This window comes from Struthio camelus, chromosome Z, assembly GCF_040807025.1.
Source record: "Struthio camelus isolate bStrCam1 chromosome Z, bStrCam1.hap1, whole genome shotgun sequence".
NCBI classification, from domain to species: Eukaryota; Metazoa; Chordata; class Aves; order Struthioniformes; family Struthionidae; genus Struthio; species Struthio camelus.
The window spans coordinates 25,137,812-25,153,626 of record NC_090982.1 but is presented as its reverse complement, the minus strand read 5'-3'; the positions used below and the strand labels follow the sequence as shown (position 1 = coordinate 25,153,626).

The following is a 15,815-nucleotide window of genomic DNA, read 5'->3' as shown; positions in this document are numbered from 1 at the left end:
AAATAGAATAAACCAGAAGAAAATGATAATATTGAGTCCCTGAAAACAGAACGTTAGTACACTCTATCTGCCTAAACCATTTTGAGAGAACTGTATTTTAATGAGCCAACTCTTCTGCTTTCAAGCTGGCTTGAAATAGTACTAAATATCTCCATGGATCAGTAATGAAGATGGTGAGAAATATATTACAATATATATCTAAGGAACACACCAAGGGAAAAAAGCGCCAGGGAAACAATCAACAGCAGCACAGAAATCCACACATTAGAAAATACGTGAGACAAAATCTATTAAAAAACCTATTAAAACTGAGTGATTATCGGTGAGGGAATAAACTGTGCTGGCTTTCGTTATATCTCAAGTAAAATAACCATGTAATAATGCTATTATTCAAAGACTATTTTCATCTGAAATGTTTGAACTTTCAGGTGGGAGGTAAGAACTTTACAAGTTCTGCAACTTTGCACTTGCCTGCAGATCCTTATCATTTGTTTAACTGTCCTACTGCAAACGTAACAATGTCGTTTGGATTCCTGCTTTGTGCATTAGGATAATACCTGCTCAGAAAGCACCGGCTTTGCTAAGGCAAAGTTCCAGTTCACTCCAGGTTTGCTGGGGGCAGCAGCCTCTGCAGAGAGTGCTCCAAGTCCTGAACCATCTCCAGTTGAGAGGGCAACCTTTCCTTGGCTGGCTACTCAACATTTTGTAAATCCAAGGGAAGAAAACACCTGCTAAGCAATGGAAATATGCTGTTGGAAGGAAAATATTCCACCTCCAGTTTGATAAAAAGGGACTATCCTGCCAGCAGATCATTCACATGAATGACTTGTGAAGCAGTCTGAAAAAGCAGTTCTTCTAAAACTTGAAGCATTAAAAATTTGTTACTGAACAGTGATAGTAGAAACCACTTTTCTTTGTTGGAATATAAATAACTTTATACATAAAGAAATGTATCTCTTTTAAACTCTCTTTATATTTCAGGATTTTTAAATCTCCACAAACAACAGGGAGCAGTTACCATAACTGCATGGGAACAGTGCCTGGAATCCTCCTACACATTTTCTTATAAATTACATTTCTGTGAGCTTAGGCTTTGCTAATGTTTGGGGGCAAGTGTTACCCTAACATTAGAAGCCCGACAGCATTAATGAATTGGTTAAGAAATTAAGATTTCCCATGTAAGCCGTATATTTCTGGAAGCCTCGATCGACTCATTTATGTATTTAAAATTAATGAACCTTTGGATCAGGTACTAAATGGTCATTAGAGCAAAGCCAAACTCCCAGCGAGCATCCTCAGAGGAGAAGTAAGGACATCCTCTTCTGAGGATGCTAGTTCGTGTAGGCAGGGCTGGGACACCTCTGAAGTGCAGACCTGCTCTGGGTGTTCCTACTTGGTTCCCACTTTGGCACCGTCCCCAAGTCCTGTCCTTGGTGGCTGCAGTGGAGGAGGGCCCAGCAATCCAAATCGGTCTGCAAAACTGGATCAGTCTCGTGTTATTTGTTAAGCCTCTATTCTAGGGTGGCCAGTGTCCTCAATACACGTTAGGTGCCTGATTTTCAGCTGTCCTCTGCCTGTTGTTGCCTTCTACACAGACCAAAGTGAACAGAAGAGCAGAAGGATCTGCTTGGGCCAAAGGCCCTTCAGACCTTGTGGACAATTAGAGCTGTCCAACAAGGAGTGCAACTCTTCTCACACCAGACAACACCTACCAGGCATTACTTTCCCAGTTTTCAGTCACTTATGCCTGGGACTTCCTCGTCAGAGGGGATACCTTTATGTTTTATAGTCTTTAATGTTTTCTTTCGCCGTTCTGACAACCCATTTTCTAGTCTTGCTATATCTTTTTTCAGGAACAAACCTTCCTACAGGATCCAAGATGCAGGTACACCATGGACCTGTACAGTGACGTAACAAAATCCTCTATTTTATTCTTTGTTTTTTCCTATTAACTCCTGAGATTGTAGGGTTTTTTATTCTGTTCCAGTTTTTGAGGGAATTTTTTGCCATGGAGTGCTCAGCCACTGTTTTCACAGAACTATTTATTAGGTGAGAAACATTGACATTCTCATTCAGTTTGGTACAAAACCACATTTTGCTAGTAGTGTAGTGGTCGGCCCATTGTCCTGGAGTCAAATGAGGGGTACGAGCTATTCAGCTCTCTCCCTCAGGACAGTTGTAGGTGTTGGCAGCAGCGTCTATAGACGCCCACCCTTGCGGAGACGCCCCATGAGAGAAGATGCAGGGACTGACGAGGCATCTGCGGGTATCCTGGGAAATCGAGCATTTCTAGCCCACCCTGCCAGGAGAACAGTGAGTGTGTGGGGCCTCTGTGCCTCCAAGGTTTGTATCTGCTTAGCTCTCTCTGCTGTGTGATATGGGTCTGGTATCTCCTTGCTGGGTTAAGAAGTTGGAGTCGCAGCATCAGGACATGTGTATTACTCACACCTTAATGGGTATGATGCTGAGAGAGCAGGGTGACAGAATTAGGTCTGGGGTTGGCGCAAGAGTAAATTAAAATAATGTGACCTTTAGAAATTCCGGGACTGTCTTCAGTTCATTCACATTTCTTCCTCGTATCATAAACTGGCGTTTAACCAAGAGAGAGGCAGGCCTAACAGGGATCTGGGGAGTCCATGCTCAAAGGGCAGGTGTGCTGAAGAGTCACTACAAAACTACTTATCATCTTGAGCTTGAAAAAATGCCTCAGTATTTTCAAATAGGAATTGCAAGGAAATTGCAAGAAAAACTTTTTACGGCCCTAAAAAGTTTGGTTTTGAAGATACAAACTATAGGCAGCTATTGTTCAACTTTGTGATGCAATTATGACCATATATCAACAGACAGATGTTTACTATTGTTGTGTTGTTAATCGGAGGGTCGGCAAGAATAAGTAAACTTAAACTTATCCTTCCCCGCAAGCAGTACATATCCATCATTAACAGAAAACAAAGGCACCTCAGGGGAGGGGATAGACAGAGAAGCTTTAGACAGATTTAATGCATCTGACATATTTTTTGAATTTATTTGTAACTATGTTCTTGGGCTGCAGTTGACAAACATGAACTATTTAATATGATTGACAGGTGTCATATGAAGATTTGCATTCTCTGTTAGTGCTATACCTTGGGGATGCTCAAAAGCCTACAGAATTTCTGAAATTGTTTTTTTAAGAAAATAATGTATTTCTTTTCCCATGAGTACTGCAATAAAAGCTTTGAAATCCTGATGTGTATAATTAGTACAATGGCTATATCTCGCTATCCCTAATAACGGAAAAGTGTCAGCTTGAAAGGTTACAGGAAAGTGAGTCCAAAGATGGGAATTTTAAGTGGATTTGTTTGAAAAACTTGTTGTGGACATTCTCATTCAAAATTGAAGTGGCTTTGATTCAATTTAATTTAATGGGATTCAGGCTCAATTTCACCCACAGAGAGATTTAATGCATTCTAACTGATGGTTTTAAGAGTTCATCTAGATGAATTTTTTTGGAGTGTCCCTAGACACTCAGGACCATGCATTTACACTTCTACTGTGTGAAGTAAATCTGAATGTGCTTAAATCAAATCACTTGAAACTCTTTGTCTCCTTTTTCCCTGGCTTACTGTTTTTTTTTTTTACCACTAGCCCCTGCCACTCCTCTTCTTTCTCCTCTCTATTTTCCCTGCAAGCTAACCTTGCCATTTTAGTCTTTCTAAATCATACTATATCACAAATTCCCACACATCTGAAGAATTTTGGTTAGGCTAGTTGTGGGCCCCCACTTTTAAAATTTCTTTGTGAATAAGTGGAAAAAAATATGTGGGGTGTGTGTGTGTGTGTGTGTGTACACGTGCGTGCCATAATTTCCCATTATTTAATGGAGAATCTGCAGTCTATCACTGAAAGCAAATTTATAATAAGAAAACATGTTTGGTAAAAATGAGACAATTTTATAGTGTAGCTACAGAATGACTGGCTGTTGCACAGGTCTCTTAAACTCAGTCCTCCTGTACCTGCCGGTATTGTTCATGTTCTTAAGGTGTGCAGTACTGTAAATCTTTGCCGGAAGAGGAGATTAGGTTTAAAATCTCTTGGCCAATTCTAAACATGACATGGCTTTGCTTTTTTATTTGAACAATGAAGAAGAAAATGAAAAATTAAAGTTACAAAGCACTCAATTTCGGCATGAGTTTCCTTTTAGAAATTCTCGGCTGATGCTTTTGGTTCTATTTTACAAAATGGAAATCTGCTGTTCTTATTGCTCCAAAACAGAATATTGGATGTCAAATTCTGTCTCTTTTGAAGTTAACATTAGTTACATTAGCTTTTTAAGAGTTTACCCACTGAATCTTACCTTATTCTTACTCAGGCAAATTCCCTATGGGATTGGCTAGGTACACACAGCAGGATTGCTGCTATATTGTAATCATTGCATGTTTTATTTTCCTATGGCTGGATGACATTATTTTGTTACGAAAGCCATAGCATAACAATGCTTTATGGTACTAGCCCACCTGTAGTTACTCAGAAAACACTCAGGGAGGCCTGTGTCACTGCTATAAGAGATACACTTGTGCACACAGGAGCACTTTGCAGTCTTACAGGGGCACAGATGGGTGTAAGAAGAAATCAAACCTGCTCAGCATCTCTTCTCGCCCAGAAAAGGCCATCAGTTTGAGCTTTCTCAGCGCAGTCCAGCACAAAATTTCCTCCTTTGCTGGAGAGGAACGGGCAGAAGATAGTTTACCAGAAGATGAGTGGTAGCAGCAGTGCTGGTGGTGGTGTTGTACAGCCTACATCGTGTCCTTCTGTCCTCAGGATCACTGACGGTGTTCACTTGATGAGGATGTTTTTTTCTGCACAGTAAGATATCCTTATTATTCCCACAGCAAAACCCAGCTCAGTGCTGCAGAGAACAGGCTGCAGAGGGAACTGCTCCTCTTTGAGCTTCTTCATGTACCTTATGTCACCTCAGTGCTGAAAGGCCTACGACATATTTAACCCTTTGCTGTGAACGCCCTCCAGGACTGCACGGGCTCTTTTCCACCTTGAATGAAAGTGAAGCTCTCCAAGGGTAACTGCTGGATATAATACAGCTCCAGGGTTGTAAAACAAACGTATCTAGGGTATGTGATTTATTCACCTTTCAGCGTTCATGTCATATTTTGATCTTAAGCTTTTATATTGCTGCACATCATCATAGTACTGAAACACCTTCTGCACAGAATCAATAATAATAGCAAAAATATCTAAGTGGATTTTATGGTGTTTCTCTCTTCACAACACTGTGAAGAGGGGGGGAAGTGGGTCAAAATGATCCTTAGACTGGGGATTTTATTTTTTATATTTCTTTTAAGTGCATGGGATCTATGAGTAGAAAGGGCTGCCAGTGTTGCGTGGGTGGTTTTCCTGCTGGAAATATTTTTTAATTAAGTGATGCAGGACTTGGCTCTTTCATTAATTTTCAAGAATATTTTACATATATTGTGAATCTAGGCTGCAAAGTGGCAGAGATAAAAATCAAAAGAAAACACGGATCTGTCTTTATTTTCAGGGTGAAACTGACTAAGACAGCAGTGTTATGCATGTACAAGCTGAAAATGGGACTACCTGGTAAGAAGAAATCTCACACGGTTTTAGACATTGTGCCATACAAGACATCTAAAGTAATTTCCTGTTGTTATGGCTAAATTCTCCTTTCTTCTGTCGAGTCAAAACAGCCCAAGATCTACATGACTTTCAGTGGAAAATCTTGCTTAAAATTGACAGTCAGTAACGTCCTGAAGAACTGAAGAGATAACATGTGGTACCTGGGAATAATTTACTGAGCATAACCTATGATCAAAGTCTCATATAGCAAACTGTAATTTTAAACTGCCTCAAGAAAACTGCAGCTGTAAGTGTTATTTTACTAGTTGTCATAAAGCTGATCAAAAATATCTAACACATTTGGGAACTTTCAGAGAAGGCCCTCTATTACATATTTTAAGAGTTCAGTTTTGATTTGTGCCTTTTATTTTCTCAGCACTGACTCTGAAGAGGTTGATCAAAAACTACCACCTTCTATCACACACAATAGCCCTGCGAGACGCCTGAAGTCACCTCATAAAAACAACTTCACGCTCACAAAAGAGATTAACCGCAGAGAGGACCTAGAACCAAGGGACATGAACGGGATCCAGTGAACTAAGTACAGACTTCACCTCCTAGGCAGAGCTTTGGCTGTGATTAGGTAGGAGTGCCAAATCACAAAGCTCTTTAAGTGGAACATAGATAATTAAAATCTCAGAAAATCTTTTACAGAAAGATAGTTTGCAAGTATTAAAAAGCCCTCAAAACATTATTTCCAACAATAGATAAACTAGCAAGGCTACCACTACTTGGTACTGAGATAGCCAGTCACAAAATCTTTCAATTCCTGCTGCTGCAAAACTTTCAGAAGGCAGTAGGAGCTTTGCATGAATGAAAACAGAAAGAGTAAAAAAAAAAAAAAAACACAACAGATGTGCAAGGGGTGAATTGAGTAGATACCAAATTATGGTGACTTGGTTCTCCCTCCTATCCTCATAGTCAGAAGCTTACTAACACTTCCTCTCTACTGCACAGTTGGCAGGTTTGGTTCCTTTTCTTTAAATTCCACCACCCATGACCATACTTTTCTGAGCACTGCTTAACTGCCCAGTGAGGATGAGAAATACTTTTGGATAACGTTGCTTGTAGTTTAATTGTGCAAGCACATGAACACGTGCCACTGAAGCCTCCAAATGAAGCCATGTGTCTTCGGCCTGTCTAGGATGGAGATGGCAAATACTTTCAAATTCAGTGGCTGGAGTAGGATGAGGGGGCATCGCAGCATGATAGGCCTTGAGTGGGGTGGTCCTTGGGAATGACCTGACAGAGCTCTGTGGCCACGGCTTAGGATTCTTCCTGTTGTCTTCAGTGGGAAAAGGCTACTAATATTATTAACAGAAACATCTTACTACCGAGTAGCCAGGGCATTATATTTAGAAAACACAGTGAAGAAGGTGGCCACCTCCCCTCAGGAAGTAAGTCTGCCCCTTCCTCCTGAGGTGTTACAAGGGGGAAACAGACCTTCCGCATCAGAACGACCCACCCCATTCCAGCCAGTTCCTACCAGTAACACCGTGCCGCTCCAAGTAACACCGCGCCTGTGACAACGCTCCTCGCACACTCCCCTTCTGCACCTGGATGCACACGAAGTCCCACGCAGTGAGTCTCTTAGAGGTGCACTGGTTATTTTATTCCACAGATGAGAAGATTTTAGCTTCCAGCTAAGTAATAACTCGTCGGTGAGGCTGGATGTGCCGTGCGCCAGGGCGCACACCTTTCAAACCCTTCCAGAGCCGCGGCACTTTCTTGGCGGCGTGCAGCCGCTCCCCGCGCAGGGCCGCAGGCGGCCGCGGGGCAGCGGGCGGCGGGGCTCCCCCGGCGGCGGGGCGCGGAGGTGCGGGCGGAGCTGCGGCCGCGCGGGTGGCGCCGCGCCGGCGCCAGGCGCAGGAGCGCGGCCGCGGGCAGGTGCGCGCTCCGCGGAAGGGGGAGGGGGGGGACTCAGGGGGGCGCGGACCGGGCTGCGCGGGCTGGGGCGCGCGGAGGAGGGGGGGCCGCGGAGGGTGCGCGGCCGCGGATACCGTGTGCTGTTGGGGCAAATTCAGCCTGATAGCACCGTGAGTACGTATGGCGTGCCGAGGGTGCTGTGCTGCGGGCTGCTATGGGAGTAGTGTGCATTGCTTAGCTAAATTAAGTGCGATTATATAGATAAATAAATAAATATACACACCTGCACACACATATACATACACACACACACAATATACTTTTATTATACTTTTGTACATGTGCGTATCTATATAAGATCATACTTATTTTTGAGTGTATATCTCTCTACATATTTACATGTGTATATTTTTATATATAACGTGGAGGGTGCTGTGTTTACACGCAGCTGTGTGGGTATTGTGTGTTGCTTAGCTCAATTAAGTATGTTTTTTTATATATCAATATATGTGTGTGTGTATGTATATCTCTTCATGTTTGCTTATATATATTTTTATGTAAAGTGGAGGCTGCTGTGTTACGCAGTGTTCTGCAGATACTATTTACTAAGCTAAGTGAAGTATAGAATACATTATGCCTTATGTGCTGTTATGTGGATATTGCTTAACTGAGTATAGTTTTCTCTCTTTTGCTGAGGGAGCCACATGATATGCTGTTACACAGATATTGTGTACAGCTTAACATCAAGTGTAATGATACATATTTATTTTGTTGAGGAGGCTATGTGATATGCTGTGATGCAGATATTGTGTATTGCGTAAATAAATGGAGTATAGTAACATTTATATATAATACATCTAAAAATCAATATTTGTATAAGTATAAGCACTTAACAATTTTAAGAAATAGGAGCCAACAGAGTCTTGCAGTCTGAAAAGGCTGCAAGCCTTGGCCAACTGCAAGTTTGTTTCACGTATTTGTGTCTGTGGGATACAACTTCTGCTGCTGCTGACCCTTTCTTTTGGCCGTAGTTTTGCAGCACAGCAAGGCTAGCTGGAGTCCCACATCTGGTATGTGCTTATGGCATGTGGACCACTGGGTCGCTCAGAGTACGTGGAAATGTTTAGCACTGCCTCAGTGAAATTTAGACAAGCCACGAACGTTATCATTTCAAGTGCGTTTTAGTGTGTGCATGTGTCAGATGCGTGTGTGGACTGAGCAGCCTTCACTGAGGTTGGCTTGCCTTTTTTCCTGAAAAGGTGCAGTGTGGTGAAGTCAGTTTATTAGTGAGCACAGTCTGGTTTTTAAGTACTGAGGTATAGCTATGTTCTAGACTTGTGAAAGCCTCTTTGAAGGCTCGGAGGTTTATTTTTTAGAACAGAAAACTTGCTGAAATGCTCACAGTACTGCACAAGTGGTAGAAATTTTTCACGGTGTATGTATGCTACGGAGATGCTTTTGTGGAGACTTATCTCCAGTCGATTGTTAGTGATCCAGTGGTGCCTGTGCTTGCCAGCACGGCAGGGCCAGGCACAGGGCGAAGCTCCAGCACTGTCTGTGACTCCCCGAGTCAGACCTGTTGCAGGGCCAGTCACAGTCTCTGTCCCTGCACTTGTCCTTTTTCTCCACTCCTCTCCCTCCCAGTTCCCCAAATGAGGCTAAAAATCCTGCCATTTGGGCAATGAGCATTTTTTTGTTTTAATTGGAATGTGGTTCTTTGTCAAGCTAAATGCTTACTTTGCTTATTGCTGTAAGAAAGCATGGGGACTTTCGTGATGAATATGAATTGCTAGATATTTGAAAACTTTAGCTTAACACTGATGTATCTTTTTTGTAGGAAATACCTGTAGCAATTATTTTCTTTCAGTCTGAGTGCGGAAGGAGAACTATGCACGCTTACGTTAGCTTCAGGATTTAATCAAACAAACTGTGAATTTGTTGCTTTTTCACAGTAATAAATTAATATGGTGTCGAACCGCTTAACTCATAAGATTTACTCTTAGGTCAAAGCTTTATGTAGATAGTGAGATTTTGTGTCTGGATTGTGCAAATCCAGAAGTGCAGCTCAGGCTTACGCAATGACATAGTCTGCCAAGTTCCCTGTGCACACAGGGCTGGGCCCCAGATTTCCTGCATGGGACATGAGTAGTCGCTGTCCGTAAATGCATGTATTCTCCCAAACTCTTGTCTGTGGTCTGTTTTTCTATTTAAGCTGTCATTCCCTACATGGAGATTTTAATCCATACCAAAAGAGGGGAACCTGTCTTCTATATCCACTAAAAGCAAAGAGGTGTTAGATTATTCTTTTTTCATTTTTGAGGGGGCTATTTCATTTTCAAGTTCTGTTTTCATTATTGTTGTTCATGGCAGGATGAAACTGTTTTGCCTATTTCTTCTCTGTCATTTCTCTTCTGATCTAAAATCAATGTGAGGGAACATCCTAGAATAGCCATGTGAAGTGACATCAACTAAGGAAAAAGTTGACCCTGCTTTCTCTCTTCTTTTTTCTCCTCGTTTTGTCTGTCTCTACCTGGAAACGGAGGGACCTCAGCTGAACTGAAATTATCTGAAATTGGTAAACTGTTCTGTTGTTGATTATGTGTGTAGAGGAAAGAAACCAGTACCCAACCTTGACTCTGCACACCTATTATAAGTAATGGAGATAATAAAGTTGCTAAGAACTTGCACGTGCACCTCAGCTGGGTCGATATAACTAAATACAGATAAAAGAGCATAAAATGCTGTTGAGGATGAATCACAGTGAAATTAATGTTGCACCACACAGAGTCAGAACCAGGGATAGCATGTTACTGATATTTTTATTTTAAGGGTACACAGTCTTAAATCGTCAGTTTTCAGACTGTAGTTTTAGTTGTGCGGTCCCTACTTTGAAATCAGAAAAAGATACCTTGTTCTGGTGACTTCCCCTGGAAAATACAGTCTACTTCTTCTATATGGGTATAGTCTTTACCTATTTAAAAGACTGTTGGCATGCAGTCAGTAAGTTCTAAAAGATGTATATATATCTTTTTTTCAGGAGAGAAGTTGGGGAAGTGTAATTCATACTGCAGTAGGTCTGAAGCAGCCAGGTTGCAGCCTCCTCTCACGAGACGCTCTGCTGGATCTGCAGGAGCTGCTGGAGGATACAGGAAGAAACTGTGTCCCTCAGACATGTCAGAAAGGAGGGAAACATTCGGCCTCCCGGTCCTGCAGAGCTGCTGGAAAGTAAGCAGTTCAGGATCCCACTCTTCCTCAGACATGGCACTGGGAAACAAGCACGCATGGCCCAAGAGCCCTTAGTGCGTGGAGACAACAGGGTCCCATCGAAATCCTTACCAAGGTCTTCCTCAGCCATAAGCAAAGCAGGCTGGGGAACATCCCGATTCTGTGATCCTGCAGTGCTGGAAAGAGGATGTGGTCTGACCCATAGAGCATGTCCTGAACGGGAGAGAGCACGAGCCAGATGCTGGAGACGTGGTGGGCCTGTCTGGATCTGGACGTGGTGCCTTGCAGAGAGCCTGCGGCTTTAGCTCAGCTGGGTCGGGTGTTGAACTGCTTGGGAGCAAGTTAGCTTTTTCCCACTTTCAAACCAGCTTGAACTCACTCGGCGCTGGAACAGACCTCTGCAGCTCAGCGTCTCGGGTGGGGATCAGCCCTCTGCGACTGGCGTGTTCCCCTGGAGGAGGGGACACACACTCTCTGGGTGTGTGTCTCCCTGCTTCACCTCTGGCCTTCATCCCCTTCTGCCTTTCCACCGAGGTGTGGACTGCTCATTTCCTGCAGTAGTCAAGGATGCTCTCTGCCTTCCCAATGCAGGGCTGGTCACCTGCAGTGGAATTTGTTTGAGGCCCAGTCAAGAAAACTGGCAGTGCCCTGTGCATAGCCCCATGCGCAGTGCATAATGCAGATGTGCCGGCTTGTTAGTACGTGATCTGGCATAGCTGGCCTCAAAGAGCTTTGCTGTGATGGGTAGAATAGTAGTTTAAATTCAACAACATTTTTAGTTATTTTCGGTAATTATTTTCATGTGGAAGAATGTCTTGAAAAACTGAAATTTTTGCCTGGGAAGAAAAATATAATTTTAGGTAGGTGTTTTTTTATCCTGATACCTGCTGTGAGGAGCTTCTCTGTAAATCAGCACTGACTTTTAAAGCAGAGACATAATAAATCTCCGTGTAGCTTTTAGGACATCTCTAGAAACTTTTGAATATGAAACAAATGAATACTTTTCTATGAACAGAAACAGAGAACTGAGGTTCTAAGCAAAATCCAATGAATTAAAACACCTGATTTGCCTTTCCCTTTTAAAAATACTCAATAATAAAATTTATTTACCTCATTGTGTTTCATTTTTGGTAATACATGGTAAGACAAAGACTTAGAAAACAAGTTCCTGTAATTTGGTTTGTGAATCTGTAGCCTGTCAGTGAGATGAACAGCCTAATTTTCCAGGGCTCTCAGTGCAGTGGCAAGAAGCTGCTGATTTTTCAGTGTTTTATGCCAATTATATGCTTCTTGGAATACGTATTTCAGTCTCATTCTGCAGATACTCTTGTTCTCCTAAATATTCTGTCCATCCTTCATTATATACATTGAGCATTTGTGAATCCACTGGGTCTGAGCTTCTGCTTTGGTAAGTTTGGGTTAATTTAGCTGAAGTTAGTAAAGCAATGTAACGTAAGAGCTCTGAGCATTCTGTTTGTCTTATATTAAATTGAAAATGAGTAAGACTTTTCAGGATCACAAATTAAATATGACTTTAGAAGGTTAATTTTTGACTTTAAAAATTCAGTATCTTTAACTGTAAAAGACATAAATCAGCTTTGAAATCTGATCTGAAGAACAACTGTGATACTGTGTTTCATTGGAATCTGTACTTTGAGGTGCATTTTAAATTTTTTTCGAATATATCAAATTATGGGAGCAAGTACAAGTTTTTAAAGCGTTTTTCTGTACATTGGATTGTGCACCGGCCTGTAATTAAACCTTGGACAGAACTGCAGGCAGTGAGCGCCATCCCCTGTCCATCCCAGTTCATGATGATTGTTTTAACCAGGGTGAAGAGACATTTCTTTTACAGATACTCAAAATTTTTCTTTCATTATTAAGCTATAGATTTCTGATTTGATACTGGTTGGATTGCATACAGAGATGTGTTTAAAAAAGCATAATTATCAGCAAATAGGGTTGATCCAAAAGACTTAAGTTTGCTTTCTTCTCCCTTTTCTCTGTAATGTTTGAGCTGGCCTCAGCTGAGCTGAGGCTCTCAGATGAGACCCCCATAACTAGTGGAAAAGCCTCTTAGATAGGATGCTTTGACTTGTGCAGTGGTAGTATTCACTAGCTGAACTTCACTTCGGACTGGTGATTAGTCATCCTCAGTGGAACCATTTGTGTGAATTAAATCATATGTTCATAAGCTACTACAAGATTTGAGATGCAGAATTACATTTTCCCTAGGATAGTTTGGCATTTGAAAATCACTGTGCTTTCAAGGACTGTTTGTTTTTCTTCTTCCAAAACAGCAAGAATAATAGGGATAAGAATAGGGAGGTCTGTGACTCCGTGTGTGTGTGTGTGTGTGTGTGTGTGTACCTAAAAAGCTTCCCTAAGACTCACATTGGATTATTTCATTTTTTTATTTTCACCAATTGGCTATTTGGTGTCTCAATCAAGCGTGAGGAATTTTTTAAATGCTCAGAGGACATAGGTGAGGTCAGGCAAAAGCAAAGCACCAATGGGTAGTGTCAAGAGTCCCGTACTCTCTGACGAGGTCTAAAGAGGAGCCACATACAGAGGATGTGACCACAAGGCGGGCAGGAGAGGGTCAGATACCGGCGTGGAGAGACACTCAAGGTGCATCAGGGGTTAAACAGGGTAGTTTTAATGAAGGACGTACTCTCCAAGCTGCACAGGGAGCCCCAGGAGCCACGTGGAGGGGTCGCTGATGGGAGGCTGCTGGACGCACCGGTCAGACGCCCAGGTGGGACTCAACTCATTGCATCCTAAGGGCCCCTTAAATCTGCTAGAACTCTTTCCTTATCTCAGCTGTGCCAACCTTGAGAGACTGCTGTCCGGGCAGCAGCGAGACTTTGTTGACAGAACGGAATACGCGTGGCTGGCCCTGATGGGCATGTGGGCAGCGCGTGGCTTCACACACGGGGCCTGCTACCACGTACTCTGCCAGGCACTGACTCCTCGCCAGCTCTTCCGCAGGTGTGCTCACTACACTCCACCCCCTGACTGACAGAGACGTGGTATTGGTGCCACCAGTGTGCACACAACGTACAGACGTGCCTTTCCGATATTAGCGCAACTAGCAGCTAAGGTGTACAAGCAACTAAATCATTATATATATATGTATGTATGATTTCTATACACACACACACACACACACACACTTAAAACATTTAGGCACAGAAAACTAATCAGCCCAGAAGACCGGGAGCATAACACATTTTCCCCATAGTCCTAAATTTGACAGCTGTTGATGACAGTCACTGCTAGGGGTTGTCCTGTGCTGTTTCTTCAGACTCTACATCATGTAGTACTCGAAGTAGGCTCTTTGTCTTGTGGATGTTGGGTTTGATGCGCACATCGCAGTTCCGTCGGTATCCCAACTACTGTCAGTGTATTGGTTTAGGATGGAGAGCAGCAGTGTTGTCACTCCGCTTGGCATATTCATCAGGTCATGCTTCTCTGAGTGAGTCTCCTAGAGGGGACACAGACTGGGACACTTTCTCTTTTGATTAATACCAGGTGGGTGTCTCCTGGACCATCAGCAATAATTTCCCCTTCCAGCTGTTTGGGTTTAGTCAGATCAGGCACCCACACAGCACTCCCTGTAGACCCAAAACCCCAGCCTGGCTGCTGGGTAGATCATTAGAAATCTACTTTCTGGACAGTGGGGACCGCTATCTGTTCACACATCATTTGGGCTATTTGGTCTCCCTGTGTACATGGCAGGGACTGGGATCCAGTGCAGGATTGCAACCTTCACCTTCTCAAGGTAGCTTGAGTCAATGACTCCTGCAACCATGTCCACCCGCACTGGAGAGCTAAACTATTACAGGGCACTACATGGCCATAGTACACTTGAGGTATGGTGACCTCCAACCCCATACTCACACGATGATGGCTCTAGAGTTATTTCTTTGCATGGCAATTGCAGACCCAACCCTGCACTCCCAGGCATCGCTCGCGTGGGGAGGCAGGCCAGGGGGTGCAGCCATTGCACTCTGAGCACACACGGCCACTCAATGGATTCCCCTTTGGAACGAGCGCACAAGGTAGAGCCATGCAGTGGGCAGTCACTGAAGCAGGCAGGTGCCTGACAAGCCTTTTTGCTCCAACCCGCGAGGGTACCAGTAGGGGACAACTTGTGCAGCCACTCTTTGAGCAGCCCATTCATTTGCTCTAGCAGTCCTGCACTTTGTGGATGGTAGGGTATGTGATAGCTCCAGGCTATTCCTCACTCTCCAGCCCAATTTCGAATGTCATTCTCTCTTAAACGAGTGCCCTGATCACTTTGGATTTCCACGGGGGAACCATATAACCCAATCAAGTCTTCTAATGCCTTAATGATGTGATCCTGGGTAGCTGCAGCACACTATTGAGTGTACAATAGACCAGAGCAGGTATCTACAGTAGTCAGGACAGATCTGTGCTGCTGGCTCTCCAGTAAGGGTCCAATATAATCAGTTTGCCACCCCCCCCCCCGCCCCAAGGCTTTAGCCATCTGTGGATGTAATGCTTTTTGGTCTGCAACTGGTGCGGAGCTAAGCAGGTGCAACGGGGGCAACACTGCCTGGCCCCTGTTTTTGTGCCACTGGCAGCTCCCCCTCTGTGCACACTGCCAGCCGGGCAGTGGGTGTTGTGGGTTCCCCCTGCACTCCCCAGGCTACTCATCGTGCTCCCGCACCCCTGGGGGCTGTGTGCACTGCTCCAGCTGGAGCTGCAGCCTCCAGTTGAGCAGCCCTGCTCTGGGTTCACTGTTGACTTCCCGTCGTGCCATGCTGCCCGCCACAGGTCTCATAACATAGTGCCGCGATTCACCCTTCTTTCTGTTTCGCGTTTACCCGCCTGTTTCCCAGCTTCCCACCTTCTGGTAACAGAGGACGCCTCTGCCAACTGAGATAGCAGCGCTGTGACTTCCCCCACTGTGCCCTCCCCCTCCCCCAGTCACAGGCAGCACCATCACTTTAAGATGGGACAGGGAGGAGGTTCATAGGGTCTTAGTCCAGATGGTTTTGCTCATGAGGATCTGATCTGGTGCGGTACTTGGGAAAGTAAATTATGGACAACTTTCCTAATTGCTG

At 43.8% G+C, this 15,815-nt stretch overlaps 2 long non-coding RNA genes across 2 annotated transcripts; one reads left to right on the top strand and one right to left on the bottom strand.

Moving 5' to 3' along the window:
• Positions 1-2,995: 2,995 nt before the first annotated feature.
• Positions 2,996-7,243, bottom strand: LOC138064512 (uncharacterized). Its single transcript, XR_011137774.1, has 2 exons — positions 7,118-7,243; positions 2,996-4,838 (listed from the first exon to the last, which is right to left on the bottom strand). It is a non-coding gene; the product is annotated as an uncharacterized lncRNA (long non-coding RNA).
• Positions 4,878-6,327, top strand: LOC104145484 (uncharacterized). Its single transcript, XR_011137773.1, has 4 exons — positions 4,878-5,108; positions 5,537-5,595; positions 5,694-5,878; positions 6,008-6,327. It is a non-coding gene; the product is annotated as an uncharacterized lncRNA (long non-coding RNA).
• Positions 7,244-15,815: the final 8,572 nt, after the last annotated feature.